The following is a 21,515-nucleotide window of genomic DNA, read 5'->3' on the forward strand; positions in this document are numbered from 1 at the left end:
ATCAAAGTTCCATCTCCAGAATCTGGTACAAATATGATGACATTTTATATTTTTCAAAAAAACACTTTTCAATGTGGCAGAGAGTTCAATCGTCGAACTTCTCTTACAGTAAAGAATCCCCGTCTGTGATGAGGTCCTTTAATTACCTTGCTTTCCCTTCTTTGCACGCATTCTAGTTCAGCAATGTCCTTCTCATACACAGGTGCTTAAAACTGTACACAATATTCCATGTATGGTCTAACCGGTGATTTATAGAAATGCAGAGTTTGTTGCATGAAATCATCTTAGAGGTCCAATTTCAACCTTAAGGACAAAAATAATATCTTCATTTTGCCTCTTTGTATTCCGATAGTCATAACTTTATTATTTTTCCGTCCTCATAGTCATATAAGGGCTTGTTTTTAGCGAGACAAGTTCTTGTTTTTAATGGCAGCATTTAATGTACCATATAATGTACTGAAAGAAAACTCTTTGTGGGGTGGAATGGAAAACACAAAAGCAATTTGTCCAATGCTTTTTGAGTAGTAAAAATTGCAAGTTTATTTTATTATTCAGGTTAATAGGATATCAATATGAATACACGTTTGCAAGTATTTTCTACTGATGTGACGTGACTCTTTGGTGTTAAAGTGGCCGGTTAGCTCAGTTGGTTAGAGCGTGGTGCTAATAACGCCAAGGTCACGGGTTCGATCCCCGTACGGGCCATGGAAGCTCACTTTTGTTACAGAGTTGAATAGTTGATAATATTGAAAAAAGGTCCATCAAATTCAACCTATAAACCTGCCGTGTTGATCCAGAGGAAGGCAAAAACTGTCTTGGAGTGCATTCCAATATTGTCATTAGGGGAAAAATTCCTCCCTTACTCCAAATATGGCTATTAGAATAAATTCCTGGATCAAAGTTCCATCTCCAGAATCTGGTACAAATATGATGACATTTTATATTTTTCAAAAAAACACTTTTCAATGTGGCAGAGAGTTCAATCGTCGAACTTCTCTTACAGTAAAGAATCCCCGTCTGTGATGAGGTCCTTTAATTACCTTGCTTTCCCTTCTTTGTACGCATTCTAGTTCAGCAATGTCCTTCTCATACACAGGTGCTTAAAACTGTACACAATATTCCATGTATGGTCTAACCGGTGATTTATAGAAATGCAGAGTTTGTTGCATGAAATCATCTTAGAGGTCCAATTTCAACCTTAAGGACAAAAATAATATCTTCATTTTGCCTCTTTGTATTCCGATAGTCATAACTTTATTATTTTTCCGTCCTCATAGTCATATAAGGGCTTGTTTTTAGCGAGACAAGTTCTTGTTTTTAATGGCAGCATTTAATGTACCATATAATGTACTGAAAGAAAACTCTTTGTGGGGTGGAATGGAAAACACAAAAGCAATTTGTCCAATGCTTTTTGAGTAGTAAAAATTGCAAGTTTATTTTATTATTCAGGTTAATAGGATATCAATATGAATACACGTTTGCATGTATTTTCTACTGACGTGACGTGAATCTTTGGTGTTAAAGTGGCCGGTTAGCTCAGTTGGTTAGAGCGTGGTGCTAATAACACCAAGGTCACGGGTTCGATCCCCGTACGTGCCATGTAAGCTCACTTTTGTTACATGCTTGTTACAGAGTTGAATAGTTGATATTATTGAAAAAAGGTCCATCAAATTCAACCTATAAACCTGCCGTGTTGATCCAGAGGAAGGCAAAAACTGTCTTGGAGTGCATTCCAATGTTGTCATTAGGGGAAAAAGTCCTCCCTTACTTCAAATATGGCTATTAGAATAAATTCCTGGATCAAAGTTCCATCTCCAGAATCTGGTACAAATATGATGACATTTTATATTTTTCAAAAAAACACTTTTCAATGTGGCAGAGAGTTCAATCGTCGAACTGCTCTTACAGTAAAGAATCCCCGTCTGTGATGAGGTCCTTTAATTACCTTGCTTTCCCTTCTTTGCACGCATTCTAGTTCAGCAATGTCCTTCTCATACACAGGTGCTCAAAACTGTACACAATATTCCATGTATGATCTAACCGGTGATTTATAGAAATGCAGAGTTTGTTGCATGAAATCATCTTAGAGGTCCAATTTCAACCTTAAGGACAAAAATAATATCTTGATTTTGCCTCTTTGTATTCCGATAGTCATAACTTTATTATTTTTCCGTCCTCATAGTCATATAAGGGCTTGTTTTTAGCGAGACAAGTTCTTGTTTTTAATGGCAGCATTTAATGTACCCTATAATGTACTGAAAGAAAACTCTTTGTGGGGTGGAATGGAAAACACAAAAGCAATTTGTCCAATGCTTTTTGAGTAGTAAAAATTGCAAGTTTATTTTATTATTCAGGTTAATAGGATATCAATATGAATACACGTTTGCATGTATTTTCTACTGACGTGACGTGAATCTTTGGTGTAAAAGTGGGTGGTTAGCTCAGTTGGTTAGAGCGTGGTGCTAATAATGCCAAGGTCAGGGGTTCGATCCCCGTACGGGCCATGGAAGCTCACTTTTGTTACATGCTTGTTACAGAGTTGAATAGTTGATAATATTGAAAAAAGGTCCATCAAATTCAACCTATAAACCTGCAGTGTTGATCCAGAGGAAGGCAAAAACTGTCTTGGAGTGCATTCCAATGTTGTCATTAGGGGAAAAATTCCTCCCTTACTCCAAATATGGCTATTAGAATAAATTCCTGGATCAAAGTTCCATCTCCAGAATCTGGTACAAATATGATGACATTTTATATTTTTCAAAAAAACACTTTTCAATGTGGCCGTGTTGATCCAGAGGAAGGCAAAAACTGTCTTGGAGTGCATTCCAATGTTGTCATTAGGGGAAAAATTCCTCCCTTACTCCAAATATGGCTATTAGAATAAATTCCTGGATCAAAGTTCCATCTCCAGAATCTGGTACAAATATGATGAAATTTTATATTTTTCAAAAAAACACTTTTCAATGTGGCAGAGAGTTCAATCGTCGAACTGCTCTTAGGGCGGGTTCACACATGGCGGAATTTCACTTAAATTCCGCTGCGGACACTCCGCAGCGTTAATCCGCAGCGGAGCCGTTTCTCCATTGACTTTCACTTTAATTTAGCAGTGTTCGTTTACACGAGGCGTACAATTCCGCTGCGGAGCATAGGCTGCGGAGCGGAATTTGGTGTCCGCAGCATGCTCTGTCTGTTGCGGAGCAGTGGCGGACTCATGGCGGAATTTCTCCATTGACTTCAATGGAGATTCAAAGTTCCGCAATGAAGTCCGCAGCTGTCATGCACATGTCATGTGTGCTGCGGATGCGTCTTGCTTTTTTAACTTGACATTTCTTCATTCTGGCTGGACCTATGTATTTCTAGGTCTACAGCCAGACTGAGGAAGTCAATGGGGCTCCCGTAATGACGGGAGCGTTGCTAGGAGACGTCAGTAAATAGTCACTGTCCAGGGTGCTGAAAGAGTTAAGCGATCGGCAGTAACTGTTTCTGCACCCGGGACAGTGACTACCGATCTCAATATACATGTATCTGTAAAAAAATATATAAGTTCATACTTACCGAGAACTCCCTGGGTCTGTCTCCAGTCCGGCCTCCCAGGATGACGATTCAGTGTAAGTGACGGCTGCAGCCAATCACAGGCCAAGCACAGGCTGCAGCGGTCACATGGACTGGCGCGTCATCCAGGGAGGTCGGGCTGGATGCCGAAAGAGGGACGCGTCACCAAGACAACGGCCGGTAAGTATGAAAGTCGTTTACTTTCACTAGGGAAAGTGCTGTCCCTTCTCTCTATCCTGCACTGATAGGGAGAAGGGAAGCACTTTTCCCGCAGTCCGCAGCAGCTAGTCCGCATCAATGTACTGCACATTTTGTGCAGATCCGCAGCAGAATCTGCAACGCAGATTCTGTGCGGCATGGATGCGGACAGTTGCGGAGGAATTCCGCCATGTGTGGTCATGCCCTTACAGTAAAGAATCCCCGTCTGTGATGAGGTCCTTTAATTACCTTGCTTTCCCTTCTTTGCACGCATTCTAGTTCAGCAATGTCCTTCTCATACACAGGTGCTCAAAACTGTAGACAATATTCCATGTATGGTCTAACCGGTGATTTATAGAAATGCAGAGTTTGTTGCATGAAATCATCTTAGAGGTTCAATTTCAACCTTAAGGACAAAAATAATATCTTGATTTTGCCTCTTTGTATTCCGATAGTCATAACTTTATTATTTTTCCGTCCTCATAGTCATATAAGGGCTTGTTTTTAGCAAGACAAGTTCTTGTTTTTAATGGCAGCATTTAATGTACCATATAATGTACTGAAAGAAAACTCTTTGTGGGGTGGAATGGAAAACACAAAAGCAATTTGTCCAATGCTTTTTGAGTAGTAAAAATTGCAAGTTTATTTTATTATTCAGGTTAATAGGATATCAATATGAATACACGTTTGCATGTATTTTCTACTGACGTGACGTGAATCTTTGGTGTAAAAGTGGCCGGTTAGCTCAGTTGGTTAGAGCGTGGTGCTAATAATGCCAAGGTCACGGGTTCGATCCCCGTACGGGCCATGGAAGCTCACTTTTGTTACATGCTTGTTACAGAGTTGAATAGTTGATAATATTGAAAAAAGGTCCATCAAATTCAACCTATAAACCTGCCGTGTTGATCCAGAGGAAGGCAAAAACTGTCTTGGAGTGCATTCCAATGTTGTCATTAGGGGAAAAATTCCTCCCTTACTCCAAATATGGCTATTAGAATAAATTCCTGGATCAAAGTTCCATCTCCAGAATCTGGTACAAATATGATTATATTTTTCAAAAAAACACTTTTCAAAGTGGCAGAGAGTTCAATCGTTGAACTGCTCTTACAGTAAAGAATCCCCGTCTGTGATGAGGTCCTTTAATTACCTTGCTTTCCCTTCTTTGCACGCATTCTAGTTCAGCAATGTCCTTCTCATACACAGGTGCTCAAAACTGTACACAATATTCCATGTATGGTCTAACCGGTGATTTACAGAAATGCAGAGTTTGTTGCATGAAATCATCTTAGAGGTCCAATTTCAACCTTAAGGACAAAAATAATATCTTGATTTTGCCTCTTTGTATTCCGATAGTCATAACTTTATTATTTTTCCGTCCTCATAGTCATATAAGGGCTTGTTTTTAGCGAGACAAGTTCTTGTTTTTAATGGCAGCATTTAATGTACCATATAATGTACTGAAAGAAAACTCTTTGTGGGGTGGAATGGAAAACACAAAAGCAATTTGTCCAATGCTTTTTGAGTAGTAAAAATTTCAAGTTTATTTTATTATTCAGGTTAATAGGATATCAATATGAATACACGTTTGCATGTATTTTCTACTGACGTGACGTGAATCTTTGGTGTAAAAGTGGCCGGTTAGCTCAGTTGGTTAGAGCGTGGTGCTAATAACGCCAAGGTCACGGGTTCGATCCCCGTACGGGCCATGGAAGCTCACTTTTGTTACATGCTTGTTACAGAGTTGAATAGTTGATAATATTGAAAAAAGGTCCATCAAATTCAACCTATAAACCTGCCGTGTTGATCCAGAGGAAGGCAAAAACTGTCTTGGAGTGCATTCCAAAGTTGTCATTAGGGGAAAAATTCCTCCCTTACTCCAAATATGGCTATTAGAATAAATTCCTGGATCAAAGTTCCATCTCCAGAATCTGGTACAAATATGATGAAATTTTATATTTTTCAAAAAAACACTTTTCCATGTGGCAGAGAGTTCAATCGTTGAACTGCTCTTACAGTAAAGAATCCCCGTCTGTGATGAGGTCCTTTAATTACCTTGCTTTCCCTTCTTTGCACGCATTCTAGTTCAGCAATGTCCTTCTCATACACAGGTGCTCAAAACTGTACACAATATTCCATGTATGGTCTAACCGGTGATTTATAGAAATGCAGAGTTTGTTGCATGAAATCATCTTAGAGGCCCAATTTCAACCTTAAGGACAAAAATAATATCTTGATTTTGCCTCTTTGTATTCCGATAGTCATAACTTTATTATTTTTCCGTCCTATTTATATTTTAAATTTTATATTTTTCAAAAAAACACTTTTCAATGTGGCAGAGAGTTCAATCGTAGAACTTCTCTTACAGTAAAGAATCCCCGTCTGTGATGAGGTCCTTTAATTACCTTGCTTTCCCTTCTTTGCACGCATTCTAGTTCAGCAATGTCCTTCTCATACACAGGTGCTCAAAACTGTACACAATATTCCATGTATGGTCTAACCGGTGATTTATAGAAATGCAGAGTTTATTGCATGAAATCATCTTAGAGGTCCAATTTCAACCTTAAGGACAAAAATAATATCTTGATTTTGCCTCTTTGTATTCCGATAGTCATAACTTTATTATTTTTCCGTCCTCATAGTCATATAAGGGCTTGTTTTTAGCGAGACAAGTTCTTGTTTTTAATGGCAGCATTTAATGTACTATATAATGTACTGAAAGAAAACTCTTTGTGGGGTGGAATGGAAAACACAAAAGCAATTTGTCCAATGCTTTTTGAGTAGTAAAAATTGCAAGTTTATTTTATTATTCAGGTTAATAGGATATCAATATGAATACACGTTTGCATGTATTTTCTACTGACGTGACGTGAATCTTTGGTGTAAAAGTGGCTGGTTAGCTCAGTTGGTTAGAGCGTGGTGCTAATAATGCCAAGGTCACGGGTTCGATCGTACGGGCCATGGAAGCTCACTTTTGTTACATGCTTGTTACATGCTTGTTACATGCTTGTTACAGAGTTGAATAGTTGATATTATTGAAAAAAGGTCCATCAAATTCAACCTATAAACCTACCGTGTTGATCCAGAGGAAGGCAAAAACTGTCTTGGAGTGCATTCCAATGTTGTCATTAGGGGAAAAAGTCCTCCCTTACTCCAAATATGGCTATTAGAATAAATTCCTGGATCAAAGTTCCATCTCCAGAATCTGGTACAAATATGATGAAATTTTATATTATTCAAAAAAACACTTTTCAATGTGGTAGAGAGTTCAATCGTCGAACTGCTCTTACAGTAAAGAATCCCCGTCTGTGATGAGGTCCTTTAATTACCTTGCTTTCCCTTCTTTGCACACATTCTAGTTCAGCAATGTCCTTCTCATACACGGGTGCTCAAAACTGTACACAATATTCCATGTATGGTCTAACCGGTGATTTATAGAAATGCAGAGTTTGTTGCATGAAATCATCTTAGAGGTCCAATTTCAACCTTAAGGACAAAAATAATATCTTGATTTTGCCTCTTTGTATTCCGATAGTCATAACTTTATTATTTTTCCGTCCTCATAGTCATATAAGGGCTTGTTTTTAGCGAGACAAGTTCTTGTTTTTAATGGCAGCATTTAATGTACCATATAATGTACTGAAAGAAAACTCTTTGTGGGGTGGAATGGAAAACACAAAAGCAATTTGTCCAATGCTTTTTGAGTAGTAAAAATTGCAAGTTTATTTTATTATTCAGGTTAATAGGATATCAATATGAATACACGTTTGCATGTATTTTCTACTGACGTGACGTGAATCTTTGGTGTAAAAGTGGGTGGTTAGCTCAGTTGGTTAGAGCGTGGTGCTAATAATGCCAAGGTCAGGGGTTCGATCCCCGTACGGGCCATGGAAGCTCACTTTTGTTACATGCTTGTTACAGAGTTGAATAGTTGATAATATTGAAAAAAGGTCCATCAAATTCAACCTATAAACCTGCAGTGTTGATCCAGAGGAAGGCAAAAACTGTCTTGGAGTGCATTCCAATGTTGTCATTAGGGGAAAAATTCCTCCCTTACTCCAAATATGGCTATTAGAATAAATTCCTGGATCAAAGTTCCATCTCCAGAATCTGGTACAAATATGATGACATTTTATATTTTTCAAAAAAACACTTTTCAATGTGGCCGTGTTGATCCAGAGGAAGGCAAAAACTGTCTTGGAGTGCATTCCAATGTTGTCATTAGGGGAAAAATTCCTCCCTTACTCCAAATATGGCTATTAGAATAAATTCCTGGATCAAAGTTCCATCTCCAGAATCTGGTACAAATATGATGAAATTTTATATTTTTCAAAAAAACACTTTTCAATGTGGCAGAGAGTTCAATCGTCGAACTGCTCTTAGGGCGGGTTCACACATGGCGGAATTTCACTTAAATTCCGCTGCGGACACTCCGCAGCGTTAATCCGCAGCGGAGCCGTTTCTCCATTGACTTTCACTTTAATTTAGCAGTGTTCGTTTACACGAGGCGTACAATTCCGCTGCGGAGCATAGGCTGCGGAGCGGAATTTGGTGTCCGCAGCATGCTCTGTCTGTTGCGGAGCAGTGGCGGACTCATGGCGGAATTTCTCCATTGACTTCAATGGAGATTCAAAGTTCCGCAATGAAGTCCGCAGCTGTCATGCACATGTCATGTGTGCTGCGGATGCGTCTTGCTTTTTTAACTTGACATTTCTTCATTCTGGCTGGACCTATGTATTTCTAGGTCTACAGCCAGACTGAGGAAGTCAATGGGGCTCCCGTAATGACGGGAGCGTTGCTAGGAGACGTCAGTAAATAGTCACTGTCCAGGGTGCTGAAAGAGTTAAGCGATCGGCAGTAACTGTTTCTGCACCCGGGACAGTGACTACCGATCTCAATATACATGTATCTGTAAAAAAATATATAAGTTCATACTTACCGAGAACTCCCTGGGTCTGTCTCCAGTCCGGCCTCCCAGGATGACGATTCAGTGTAAGTGACGGCTGCAGCCAATCACAGGCCAAGCACAGGCTGCAGCGGTCACATGGACTGGCGCGTCATCCAGGGAGGTCGGGCTGGATGCCGAAAGAGGGACGCGTCACCAAGACAACGGCCGGTAAGTATGAAAGTCGTTTACTTTCACTAGGGAAAGTGCTGTCCCTTCTCTCTATCCTGCACTGATAGGGAGAAGGGAAGCACTTTTCCCGCAGTCCGCAGCAGCTAGTCCGCATCAATGTACTGCACATTTTGTGCAGATCCGCAGCAGAATCTGCAACGCAGATTCTGTGCGGCATGGATGCGGACAGTTGCGGAGGAATTCCGCCATGTGTGGTCATGCCCTTACAGTAAAGAATCCCCGTCTGTGATGAGGTCCTTTAATTACCTTGCTTTCCCTTCTTTGCACGCATTCTAGTTCAGCAATGTCCTTCTCATACACAGGTGCTCAAAACTGTAGACAATATTCCATGTATGGTCTAACCGGTGATTTATAGAAATGCAGAGTTTGTTGCATGAAATCATCTTAGAGGTCCAATTTCAACCTTAAGGACAAAAATAATATCTTGATTTTGCCTCTTTGTATTCCGATAGTCATAACTTTATTATTTTTACGTCCTCATAGTCATATAAGGGCTTGTTTTTAGCGAGACAAGTTCTTGTTTTTAATGGCAGCATTTAATGTACCATATAATGTACTGAAGAAAACTCTTTGTGGGGTGGAATGGAAAACACAAAAGCAATTTGTCCAATGCTTTTTGAGTAGTAAAAATTGCAAGTTTATTTTATTATTCAGGTTAATAGGATATCAATATGAATACACGTTTGCATGTATTTTCTACTGACGTGACGTGAATCTTTGGTGTAAAAGTGGCCGGTTAGCTCAGTTGGTTAGAGCGTGGGGCTAATAATGCCAAGGTCATGGGTTCGATCCCCGTATGGGCCATAGAAGCTTACTTTTGTTACATGCTTGTTACAGAGTTGAATAGTTGATAATATTGAAAAAAGGTCCATCAAATTCAACCTATAAACCTGCCGTGTTGATCCAGAGGAAGGCAAAAACTGTCTTGGAGTGCATTCCAATGTTGTCATTAGGGGAAAAAGTCCTCCCTTACTTCAAATATGGCTATTAGAATAAATTCCTGGATCAAAGTTCCATCTCCAGAATCTGGTACAAATATGATGACATTTTATATTTTTCAAAAAAACACTTTTCAATGTGGCAGAGAGTTCAATCGTCGAACTGCTCTTACAGTAAAGAATCCCCGTCTGTGATGAGGTCCTTTAATTACCTTGCTTTCCCTTCTTTGCACGCATTCTAGTTCAGCAATGTCCTTCTCATACACAGGTGCTCAAAACTGTACACAATATTCCATGTATGATCTAACCGGTGATTTATAGAAATGCAGAGTTTGTTGCATGAAATCATCTTAGAGGTCCAATTTCAACCTTAAGGACAAAAATAATATCTTGATTTTGCCTCTTTGTATTCCGATAGTCATAACTTTATTATTTTTCCGTCCTCATAGTCATATAAGGGCTTGTTTTTAGCGAGACAAGTTCTTGTTTTTAATGGCAGCATTTAATGTACCATATAATGTACTGAAAGAAAACTCTTTGTGGGTGGAATGGAAAACACAAAAGCAATTTGTCCAATGCTTTTTGAGTAGTAAAAATTGCAAGTTTATTTTATTATTCAGGTTAATAGGATATCAATATGAATACACGTTTGCATGTATTTTCTACTGACGTGACGTGAATCTTTGGTGTAAAAGTGGCCGGTTAGCTCAGTTGGTTAGAGCGTGGGGCTAATAACGCCAAGGTCATGGGTTCGATCCCCGTATGGGCCATGGAAGCTCACTTTTGTTACATGCTTGTTACAGAGTTGAATAGTTGATAATATTGAAAAAAGGTCCATCAAATTCAACATATAAACCTGCCGTGTTGATCCAGAGGAAGGCAAAAACTGTCTTGGAGTGCATTCCAATGTTGTCATTAGGGGAAAAATTCCTCCCTTACTCCAAATATGGCTATTAGAATAAATTCCTGGATCAAAGTTCCATCTCCAGAATCTGGTACAAATATGATGAAATTTTATATTTTTCAAAAAAACACTTTTCAATGTGGCAGAGAGTTCAATCGTCGAACTGCTCTTACAGTAAAGAATCCCCGTCTGTGATGAGGTCCTTTAATTACCTTGCTTTCCCTTCTTTGCACGCATTCTAGTTCAGCAATGTCCTTCTCATACACAGGTGCTCAAAACTGTACACAATATTCCATGTATGGTGTAACCGGTGATTTATAGAAATGCAGAGTTTGTTGCATGAAATCATCTTAGAGGTCCAATTTCAACCTTAAGGACAAAAATAATATCTTGATTTTGCCTCTTTGTATTCCGATAGTCATAACTTTATTATTTTTCCGTCCTCATAGTCATATAAGGGCTTGTTTTTAGCGAGACAAGTTCTTGTTTTTAATGGCAGCATTTAATGTACCATATAATGTACTGAAAGAAAACTCTTTGTGGGTGGAATGGAAAACACAAAAGCAATTTGTCCAATGCTTTTTGAGTAGTAAAAATTGCAAGTTTATTTTATTATTCAGGTTAATAGGATATCAATATGAATACACGTTTGCATGTATTTTCTACTGACGTGACGTGAATCTTTGGTGTAAAAGTGGCCGGTTAGCTCAGTTGGTTAGAGCGTGGGGCTAATAACGCCAAGGTCATGGGTTCGATCCCCGTATGGGCCATGGAAGCTCACTTTTGTTACATGCTTGTTACAGAGTTGAATAGTTGATAATATTGAAAAAAGGTCCATCAAATTCAACATATAAACCTGCCGTGTTGATCCAGAGGAAGGCAAAAACTGTCTTGGAGTGCATTCCAATGTTGTCATTAGGGGAAAAATTCCTCCCTTACTCCAAATATGGCTATTAGAATAAATTCCTGGATCAAAGTTCCATCTCCAGAATCTGGTACAAATATGATGAAATTTTATATTTTTCAAAAAAACACTTTTCAATGTGGCAGAGAGTTCAATCGTCGAACTGCTCTTACAGTAAAGAATCCCCGTCTGTGATGAGGTCCTTTAATTACCTTGCTTTCCCTTCTTTGCACGCATTCTAGTTCAGCAATGTCCTTCTCATACACAGGTGCTCAAAACTGTACACAATATTCCATGTATGGTGTAACCGGTGATTTATAGAAATGCAGAGTTTGTTGCATGAAATCATCTTAGAGGTTCAATTTCAACCTTAAGGACAAAAATAATATCTTGATTTTGCCTCTTTGTATTCCGATAGTCATAACTTTATTATTTTTCCGTCCTCATAGTCATATAAGGGCTTGTTTTTAGCGAGACAAGTTCTTGTTTTTAATGGCAGCATTTAATGTACCATATAATGTACTGAAAGAAAACTCTTTGTGGGGTGGAATGGAAAACACAAAAGCAATTTGTCCAATGCTTTTTGAGTAGTAAAAATTGCAAGTTTATTTTATTATTCAGGTTAATAGGATATCAATATGAATACACGTTTGCATGTATTTTCTACTGACGTGACGTGAATCTTTGGTGTAAAAGTGGCCGGTTAGCTCAGTTGGTTAGAGCGTGGGGCTAATAACGCCAAGGTCATGGGTTCGATCCCCGTATGGGCCATGGAAGCTCACTTTTGTTACATGCTTGTTACAGAGTTGAATAGTTGATAATATTGAAAAAAGGTCCATCAAATTCAACATATAAACCTGCCGTGTTGATCCAGAGGAAGGCAAAAACTGTCTTGGAGTGCATTCCAATGTTGTCATTAGGGGAAAAATTCCTCCCTTACTCCAAATATGGCTATTAGAATAAATTCCTGGATCAAAGTTCCATCTCCAGAATCTGGTACAAATATGATGAAATTTTATATTTTTCAAAAAAACACTTTTCAATGTGGCAGAGAGTTCAATCGTCGAACTGCTCTTACAGTAAAGAATCCCCGTCTGTGATGAGGTCCTTTAATTACCTTGCTTTCCCTTCTTTGCACGCATTCTAGTTCAGCAATGTCCTTCTCATACACAGGTGCTCAAAACTGTACACAATATTCCATGTATGGTGTAACCGGTGATTTATAGAAATGCAGAGTTTGTTGCATGAAATCATCTTAGAGGTTCAATTTCAACCTTAAGGACAAAAATAATATCTTGATTTTGCCTCTTTGTATTCCGATAGTCATAACTTTATTATTTTTCCGTCCTCATAGTCATATAAGGGCTTGTTTTTAGCGAGACAAGTTCTTGTTTTTAATGGCAGCATTTAATGTACCATATAATGTACTGAAAGAAAACTCTTTGTGGGGTGGAATGGAAAACACAAAAGCAATTTGTCCAATGCTTTTTGAGTAGTAAAAATTGCAAGTTTATTTTATTATTCAGGTTAATAGGATATCAATATGAATACACGTTTGCATGTATTTTCTACTGACGTGACGTGAATCTTTGGTGTAAAAGTGGCCGGTTAGCTCAGTTGGTTAGAGCGTGGTGCTAATAACGCCAAGGTCACGGGTTCGATCCCCGTACGGGCCATGGAAGCTCACTTTTGTTACATGCTTGTTACAGAGTTGAATAGTTGATAATATTGAAAAAAGGTCCATCAAATTCAACCTATAAACCTGCCGTGTTGATCCAGAGGAAGGCAAAAACTGTCTTGGAGTGCATTCCAATGTTGTCATTAGGGGAAAAATTCCTCCCTTACTCCAAATATGGCTATTAGAATAAATTCCTGGATCAAAGTTCCATCTCCAGAATCTGGTACAAATATGATTATATTTTTCAAAAAAACACTTTTCAAAGTGGCAGAGAGTTCAATCGTTGAACTGCTCTTACAGTAAAGAATCCCCGTCTGTGATGAGGTCCTTTAATTACCTTGCTTTCCCTTCTTTGCACGCATTCTAGTTCAGCAATGTCCTTCTCATACACAGGTGCTCAAAACTGTACACAATATTCCATGTATGGTCTAACCGGTGATTTATAGAAATGCAGAGTTTGTTGCATGAAATCATCTTAGAGGTCCAATTTCAACCTTAAGGACAAAAATAATATCTTGATTTTGCCTCTTTGTATTCCGATAGTCATAACTTTATTATTTTTCCGTCCTCATAGTCATATAAGGGCTTGTTTTTAGCGAGACAAGTTCTTGTTTTTAATGGCAGCATTTAATGTACCATATAATGTACTGAAAGAAAACTCTTTGTGGGGTGGAATGGAAAACACAAAAGCAATTTGTCCAATGCTTTTTGAGTAGTAAAAATTGCAAGTTTATTTTATTATTCAGGTTAATAGGATATCAATATGAATACACGTTTGCATGTATTTTCTACTGACGTGACGTGAATCTTTGGTGTAAAAGTGGCCGGTTAGCTCAGTTGGTTAGAGCGTGGTGCTAATAACGCCAAGGTCATGGGTTCGATCCCCGTACGGGCCATGGAAGCTCACTTTTGTTACATGCTTGTTACAGAGTTGAATAGTTGATAATATTGAAAAAAGGTCCATCAAATTCAACCTATAAACCTGCCGTGTTGATCCAGAGGAAGGCAAAAACTGTCTTGGAGTGCATTCCAATGTTGTCATTAGGGGAAAAATTCCTCCCTTACTCCAAATATGGCTATTAGAATAAATTCCTGGATCAAAGTTCCATCTCCAGAATCTGGTACAAATATGATGACATTTTATATTTTTCAAAAAAACACTTTTCAATGTGGCAGAGAGTTCAATCGTCGAACTGCTCTTACAGTAAAGAATCCCCGTCTGTGATGAGGTCCTTTAATTACCTTGCTTTCCCTTCTTTGCACGCATTCTAGTTCAGCAATGTCCTTCTCATACAGAGGTGCTTAAAACTGTACACAATATTCCATGTATGGTCTAACCGGTGATTTATAGAAATGCAGAGTTTGTTGCATGAAATCATCTTAGAGGTTCAATTTCAACCTTAAGGACAAAAATAATATCTTGATTTTGCCTCTTTGTATTCCGATAGTCATAACTTTATTATTTTTCCGTCCTCATAGTCATATAAGGGCTTGTTTTTAGCGAGACAAGTTCTTGTTTTTAATGGCAGCATTTAATGTACCATATAATGTACTGAAGAAAACTCTTTGTGGGGTGGAATGGAAAACACAAAAGCAATTTGTCCAATGCTTTTTGAGTAGTAAAAATTGCAAGTTTATTTTATTATTCAGGTTAATAGGATATCAATATGAATACACGTTTGCATGTATTTTCTACTGACGTGACGTGAATCTTTGGTGTAAAAGTGGCCGGTTAGCTCAGTTGGTTAGAGCGTGGTGCTAATAACGCCAAGGTCACGGGTTCGATCCCCGTACGGGCCATGGAAGCTCACTTTTGTTACATGCTTGTTACATGCTTGTTACAGAGTTGAATAGTTGATAATATTGAAAAAAGGTCTATCAAATTCAACCTATAAACCTGCCGTGTTGATCCAGAGGAAGGCAAAAACTGTCTTGGAGTGCATTCCAATGTTGTCATTAGGGGAAAAATTCCTCCCTTACTCCAAATATGGCTATTAGAATAAATTCCTGGATCAAAGTTCCATCTCCAGAATCTGGTACAAATATGATGACATTTTATATTTTTCAAAAAAACACTTTTCAATGTGGCAGAGAGTTCAATCGTCGAACTGCTCTTACAGTAAAGAATCCCCGTCTGTGATGAGGTCCTTTAATTACCTTGCTTTCCCTTCTTTGCACGCATTCTAGTTCAGCAATGTCCTTCTCATACACAGGTGCTCAAAACTGTACACAATATTCCATGTATGGTCTAACCGGTGATTTATAGAAATGCAGAGTTTGTTGCATGAAATCATCTTAGAGGTTCAATTTCAACCTTAAGGACAAAAATAATATCTTGATTTTGCCTCTTTGTATTCCGATAGTCATAACTTTATTATTTTTCCGTCCTCATAGTCATATAAGGGCTTGTTTTTAGCGAGACAAGTTCTTGTTTTTAATGGCAGCATTTAATGTACCATATAATGTACTGAAGAAAACTCTTTGTGGGGTGGAATGGAAAACACAAAAGCAATTTGTCCAATGCTTTTTGAGTAGTAAAAATTGCAAGTTTATTTTATTATTCAAGTTAATAGGATATCAATATGAATACACGTTTGCATGTATTTTCTACTGACGTGACGTGAATCTTTGGTGTAAAAGTGGCCTGTTAGCTCAGTTGGTTAGAGCGTGGTGCTAATAACGCCAAGGTCACGGGTTCGATCCCCGTACGGGCCATGGAAGCTCACTTTTGTTACATGCTTGTTACAGAGTTGAATAGTTGATAATATTGAAAAAAGGTCCATCAAATTCAACCTATAAACCTGCCGTGTTGATCCAGAGGAAGGCAAAAACTGTCTTGGAGTGCATTCCAATGTTGTCATTAGGGGAAAAATTCCTCCCTTACTCCAAATATGGCTATTAGAATAAATTCCTGGATCAAAGTTCCATCTCCAGAATCTGGTACAAATATGATGACATTTTATATTTTTCAAAAAAACACTTTTCAATGTGGCAGAGAGTTCAATCGTCGAACTGCTCTTACAGTAAAGAATCCCCGTCTGTGATGAGGTCCTTTAATTACCTTGCTTTCCCTTCTTTGCACGCATTCTAGTTCAGCAATGTCCTTCTCATACACAGGTGCTCAAAACTGTACACAATATTCCATGTATGGTCTAACCGGTGATTTATAGAAATGCAGAGTTTGTTGCATGAAATCATCTTAGAGGTTCAATTTCAACCTTAAGGACAAAAATAATATCTTGATTTTGCCTCTTTGTATTCCGATAGTCATAACTTTATTATTTTTCCGTCCTCATAGTCATATAAGGGCTTGTTTTTAGCGAGACAAGTTCTTGTTTTTAATGGCAGCATTTAATGTACCATATAATGTACTGAAGAAAACTCTTTGTGGGGTGGAATGGAAAACACAAAAGCAATTTGTCCAATGCTTTTTGAGTAGTAAAAATTGCAAGTTTATTTTATTATTCAGGTTAATAGGATATCAATATGAATACACGTTTGCATGTATTTTCTACTGACGTGACGTGAATCTTTGGTGTAAAAGTGGCCGGTTAGCTCAGTTGGTTAGAGCGTGGTGCTAATAACGCCAAGGTCACGGGTTCGATCCCCGTACGGGCCATGGAAGCTCACTTTTGTTACATGCTTGTTACAGAGTTGAATAGTTGATAATATTGAAAAAAGGTCTATCAAATTCAACCTATAAACCTGCCGTGTTGATCCAGAGGAAGGCAAAAACTGTCTTGGAGTGCATTCCAATGTTGTCATTAGGGGAAAAATTCCTCCCTTACTCCAAATATGGCTATTAGAATAAATTCCTGGATCAAAGTTCCATCTCCAGAATCTGGTACAAATATGATGACATTTTATATTTTTCAAAAAAACACTTTTCAATGTGGCAGAGAGTTCAATCGTCGAACTGCTCTTACAGTAAAGAATCCCCGTCTGTGATGAGGTCCTTTAATTACCTTGCTTTCCCTTCTTTGCACGCATTCTAGTTCAGCAATGTCCTTCTCATACACAGGTGCTCAAAACTGTACACAATATTCCATGTATGGTCTAACCGGTGATTTATAGAAATGCAGAGTTTGTTGCATGAAATCATCTTAGAGGTTCAATTTCAACCTTAAGGACAAAAATAATATCTTGATTTTGCCTCTTTGTATTCCGATAGTCATAACTTTATTATTTTTCCGTCCTCATAGTCATATAAGGGCTTGTTTTTAGCGAGACAAGTTCTTGTTTTTAATGGCAGCATTTAATGTACCATATAATGTACTGAAGAAAACTCTTTGTGGGGTGGAATGGAAAACACAAAAGCAATTTGTCCAATGCTTTTTGAGTAGTAAAAATTGCAAGTTTATTTTATTATTCAAGTTAATAGGATATCAATATGAATACACGTTTGCATGTATTTTCTACTGACGTGACGTGAATCTTTGGTGTAAAAGTGGCCTGTTAGCTCAGTTGGTTAGAGCGTGGTGCTAATAACGCCAAGGTCACGGGTTCGATCCCCGTACGGGCCATGGAAGCTCACTTTTGTTACATGCTTGTTACAGAGTTGAATAGTTGATAATATTGAAAAAAGGTCCATCAAATTCAACCTATAAACCTGCCGTGTTGATCCAGAGGAAGGCAAAAACTGTCTTGGAGTGCATTCCAATGTTGTCATTAGGGGAAAAATTCCTCCCTTACTCCAAATATGGCTATTAGAATAAATTCCTGGATCAAAGTTCCATCTCCAGAATCTGGTACAAATATGATGACATTTTATATTTTTCAAAAAAACACTTTTCAATGTGGCAGAGAGTTCAATCGTCGAACTGCTCTTACAGTAAAGAATCCCCGTCTGTGATGAGGTCCTTTAATTACCTTGCTTTCCCTTCTTTGCACGCATTCTAGTTCAGCAATGTCTTTCTCATACACAGGTGCTCAAAACTGTACACAATATTCCATGTATGGTCTAACCGGTGATTTATAGAAATGCAGAGTTTGTTGCATGAAATCATCTTAGAGGTCCAATTTCAACCTTAAGGACAAAAATAATATCTTGATTTTGCCTCTTTTTATTCCGATAGTCATAACTTTATTATTTTTCCGTCCTCATAGTCATATAAGGGCTTGTTTTTAGCGAGACAAGTTCTTGTTTTTAATGGCAGCATTTAATGTACCATATAATGTACTTAAAGAAAACTCTTTGTGGGGTGGAATGGAAAACACAAAAGCAATTTGTCCAATGCTTTTTGAGTAGTAAAAATTGCAAGTTTATTTTATTATTCAGGTTAATAGGATATCAATATGAATACACGTTTGCATGTATTTTCTACTGACGTGACGTGAATCTTTGGTGTAAAAGTGGCCGGTTAGCTCAGTTGGTTAGAGCGTGGTGCTAATAACACCAAGGTCATGGGTTCGATCCCCGTACGGGCCATGGAAGCTCACTTTTGTTACATGCTTGTTACATGCTTGTTACAGAGTTGAATAGTTGATAATATTGAAAAAAGGTCCATCAAATTCAACCTATAAACCTGCCGTGTTGATCCAGAGGAAGGCAAAAACTGTCTTGGAGTGCATTCCAATGTTGTCATTAGGGGAAAAATTCCTCCCTTACTCCAAATATGGCTATTAGAATAAATTCCTGGATCAAAGTTCCATCTCCAGAATCTGGTACAAATATGATGACATTTTATATTTTTCAAAAAAACACTTTTCAATGTGGCAGAGAGTTCAATCGTCGAACTGCTCTTACAGTAAAGAATCCCCGTCTGTGATGAGGTCCTTTAATTACCTTGCTTTCCCTTCTTTGCACGCATTCTAGTTCAGCAATGTCCTTCTCATACACAGGTGCTTAAAACTGTACACAATATTCCATGTATGGTCTAACCGGTGATTTATAGAAATGCAGAGTTTGTTGCATGAAATCATCTTAGAGGTTCAATTTCAACCTTAAGGACAAAAATAATATCTTGATTTTGCCTCTTTGTATTCCGATAGTCATAACTTTATTATTTTTCCGTCCTCATAGTCATATAAGGGCTTGTTTTTAGCGAGACAAGTTCTTGTTTTTAATGGCAGCATTTAATGTACCATATAATGTACTGAAAGAAAACTCCTCTTTGTGGGGTGGAATGGAAAACACAAAAGCAATTTGTCCAATGCTTTTTGAGTAGTAAAAATTGCAAGTTTATTTTATTATTCAGGTTAATAGGATATCAATATGAATACACGTTTGCATGTATTTTCTACTGACGTGACGTGAATCTTTGGTATAAAAGTGGCTGGTTAGCTCAGTTTGTTAGAGCGTGGTGCTAATAATGCCAAGGTCGCGGGTTTGATCGCCGTACGGGCCATGGAAGCTCACTTTTGTTAGCACACAAGGTACATGCTTGTTACAGAGTTGAATAGTTGATAATATTGAAACAAGGTCCATCAAATTCAACTTATAAACCTGCCGTGTTGATTCAGAGGAAGGCAAAAACTGCCTAGGAGTGCATGCCAATTTTCTCATTAGGGGAAAAATTCCTCCCTTACTCCAAATATGGCTATCAGAATAAATTCCTGGATCAAAGTTCCATCTCCAGAATCTGGTACAAATATGATGACATTTTATATTTTTCAAAAAAACACTTTTCAATGTGGCAGAGAGTTCAATCGTCGAACTGCTCTTACAGTAAAGAATCCCCGTCTGTGATGAGGTCCTTTAACCCCTTCCCTCTTTAGCCACTTTTGACCTTCCTGACAGAGCCTCATTTTTCAAATCTGACATGTGTCACTTTATGTGGTAATAACTCCGGAATGCTTTCACCTATCCAAGCGATTCTGAGATTGTTTTCTCGTGACACATTGGACTTTATGTTACTGGCAAAATTTGCTCGATATGTTCAGTATTTAATTGTGAAAAACACCAAAAATTAGCGAAAAATTGCAAAAATTAGCATTTTTCTCAATTTAAATGTATCTGCTTGTAAGACAGGCAGTTATACCACACAAAATTGCTGCTAATTAACATCCCCCATATGTCTACTTTAGATTGGCATCGTTTTTTGAACATCCTTTTATTTTTCTATGACCTCACAAGGCTTAGAACTTTAGCAGCAATTTCTCACATTTTCAAGAAAATTTCAAAAGGCTATTTTTACAGGGGCCAGTTCAGTTGTGAAGTGGTTTTGAGGGCCTTATAAATTAGAAACCCCAAAAAAGTCACCCCATTTTAAAAACTTCACCCCTCAAAGTATTCAAAACAGCATTTAGAAAATGTCTTAACCCTTTACACATTTCACAGGAATTAAAGCAAAGTAGAGGTGAAATTTACAAATTTCATATTTTTCTGCAGAAATACATTTTTAATACAATTTTTTTTATAAAACAGAAGGTTTTACCAGAGAAATGCAACTCAATATTTGTTGCCCAGTTTCTGCAGTTTTAGGAAATATCCCACATGTGGCCGTAGCGTGCTACTGGACTGAAGCACCGGCCTCCGAAGCAAAGGAGCACCTAGTGGATTTTGGGGCCTTATTTTTGTTAGAATATATTTTAGGCACCATGTCAGGTTTGAAGGGCTCTTGCGGTGCCAAAACAGTCAAAATCAACCAAAAGTGACCCCATCTGGGAAACTAGACACCTCAAGGAAATTATCTAGGGGTGTAGTGAGCATTTTGACCGCACAGGTTTTTTACAGAAATTATTGGAAGTAGGCCGTGAAAATTAAAATCAACATTTCTTCAAAGAAAATGTAGGTTTAGCGATTTTTTTTCTCATTTCCACAAGAACTAAAGGAGAAAAAGCACTGCAACATTTGTAAAGCAATTTCTCCCGAGTAAAACAATACCTCACATGTGGTAATAAACGGTTGTTTGGAGACACGGCGTGGCTGAGAAGGGAAAGAGCGCTATTTGGCTTTTGGAGTTCACATTTAGCAGGAATGGTTTGCGGAGGCCATGTCACATTTACAAAGCCCCTGAGGTGACAAAACAGTGGAAACCCCAAACAAGTGACCCCATTTTGGAAACTATACCCCTTGAGGAAATTATCTAGGGGTATAGTGAGCATTTTGACCCCACAGGTTTTTTGCAATAATTTTTGCAAGTAGGCTGTGAAAATGAAAATCTACATTTTTTCAAATAAAATGTAGGTTTAGCTAATTTTTTTTCATTTCCACAAGGACTAAAGGAGAAAAAGCACCATAAAATTTGTAAAGAAATTTCTCCCGA

At 38.1% G+C, this 21,515-nt stretch overlaps 9 non-coding genes across 9 annotated transcripts; all 9 read left to right on the plus strand.

The window, feature by feature from the left end:
* Nucleotides 1–631: 631 nt before the first annotated feature.
* Nucleotides 632–705, plus strand: TRNAI-AAU (transfer RNA isoleucine (anticodon AAU)). Its single transcript has one exon. It is a non-coding gene; the product is annotated as a tRNA-Ile (tRNA).
* A 3,779-nt stretch (nucleotides 706–4,484) lies between these two features.
* TRNAI-AAU (transfer RNA isoleucine (anticodon AAU)) lies at nucleotides 4,485–4,558 on the plus strand. The gene has a single exon. It is a non-coding gene; the product is annotated as a tRNA-Ile (tRNA).
* Nucleotides 4,559–5,382: 824 nt separating this feature from the next.
* Nucleotides 5,383–5,456, plus strand: TRNAI-AAU (transfer RNA isoleucine (anticodon AAU)). Its single transcript has one exon. It is a non-coding gene; the product is annotated as a tRNA-Ile (tRNA).
* Nucleotides 5,457–13,232: 7,776 nt separating this feature from the next.
* TRNAI-AAU (transfer RNA isoleucine (anticodon AAU)) lies at nucleotides 13,233–13,306 on the plus strand. Its single transcript has one exon. It is a non-coding gene; the product is annotated as a tRNA-Ile (tRNA).
* An 824-nt stretch (nucleotides 13,307–14,130) lies between these two features.
* Nucleotides 14,131–14,204, plus strand: TRNAI-AAU (transfer RNA isoleucine (anticodon AAU)). The gene has a single exon. It is a non-coding gene; the product is annotated as a tRNA-Ile (tRNA).
* An 830-nt stretch (nucleotides 14,205–15,034) lies between these two features.
* Nucleotides 15,035–15,108, plus strand: TRNAI-AAU (transfer RNA isoleucine (anticodon AAU)). The gene has a single exon. It is a non-coding gene; the product is annotated as a tRNA-Ile (tRNA).
* An 841-nt stretch (nucleotides 15,109–15,949) lies between these two features.
* Nucleotides 15,950–16,023, plus strand: TRNAI-AAU (transfer RNA isoleucine (anticodon AAU)). Its single transcript has one exon. It is a non-coding gene; the product is annotated as a tRNA-Ile (tRNA).
* Nucleotides 16,024–16,853: 830 nt separating this feature from the next.
* Nucleotides 16,854–16,927, plus strand: TRNAI-AAU (transfer RNA isoleucine (anticodon AAU)). Its single transcript has one exon. It is a non-coding gene; the product is annotated as a tRNA-Ile (tRNA).
* Nucleotides 16,928–17,757: 830 nt separating this feature from the next.
* On the plus strand, nucleotides 17,758–17,831 carry TRNAI-AAU (transfer RNA isoleucine (anticodon AAU)). The gene has a single exon. It is a non-coding gene; the product is annotated as a tRNA-Ile (tRNA).
* The last annotated feature ends 3,684 nt before the right edge of the window (nucleotides 17,832–21,515 follow it).

Source organism: Rhinoderma darwinii, chromosome 3 (genome assembly GCF_050947455.1).
Source record: "Rhinoderma darwinii isolate aRhiDar2 chromosome 3, aRhiDar2.hap1, whole genome shotgun sequence".
In the NCBI taxonomy this organism is placed as follows: domain Eukaryota; kingdom Metazoa; phylum Chordata; class Amphibia; order Anura; family Rhinodermatidae; genus Rhinoderma; species Rhinoderma darwinii.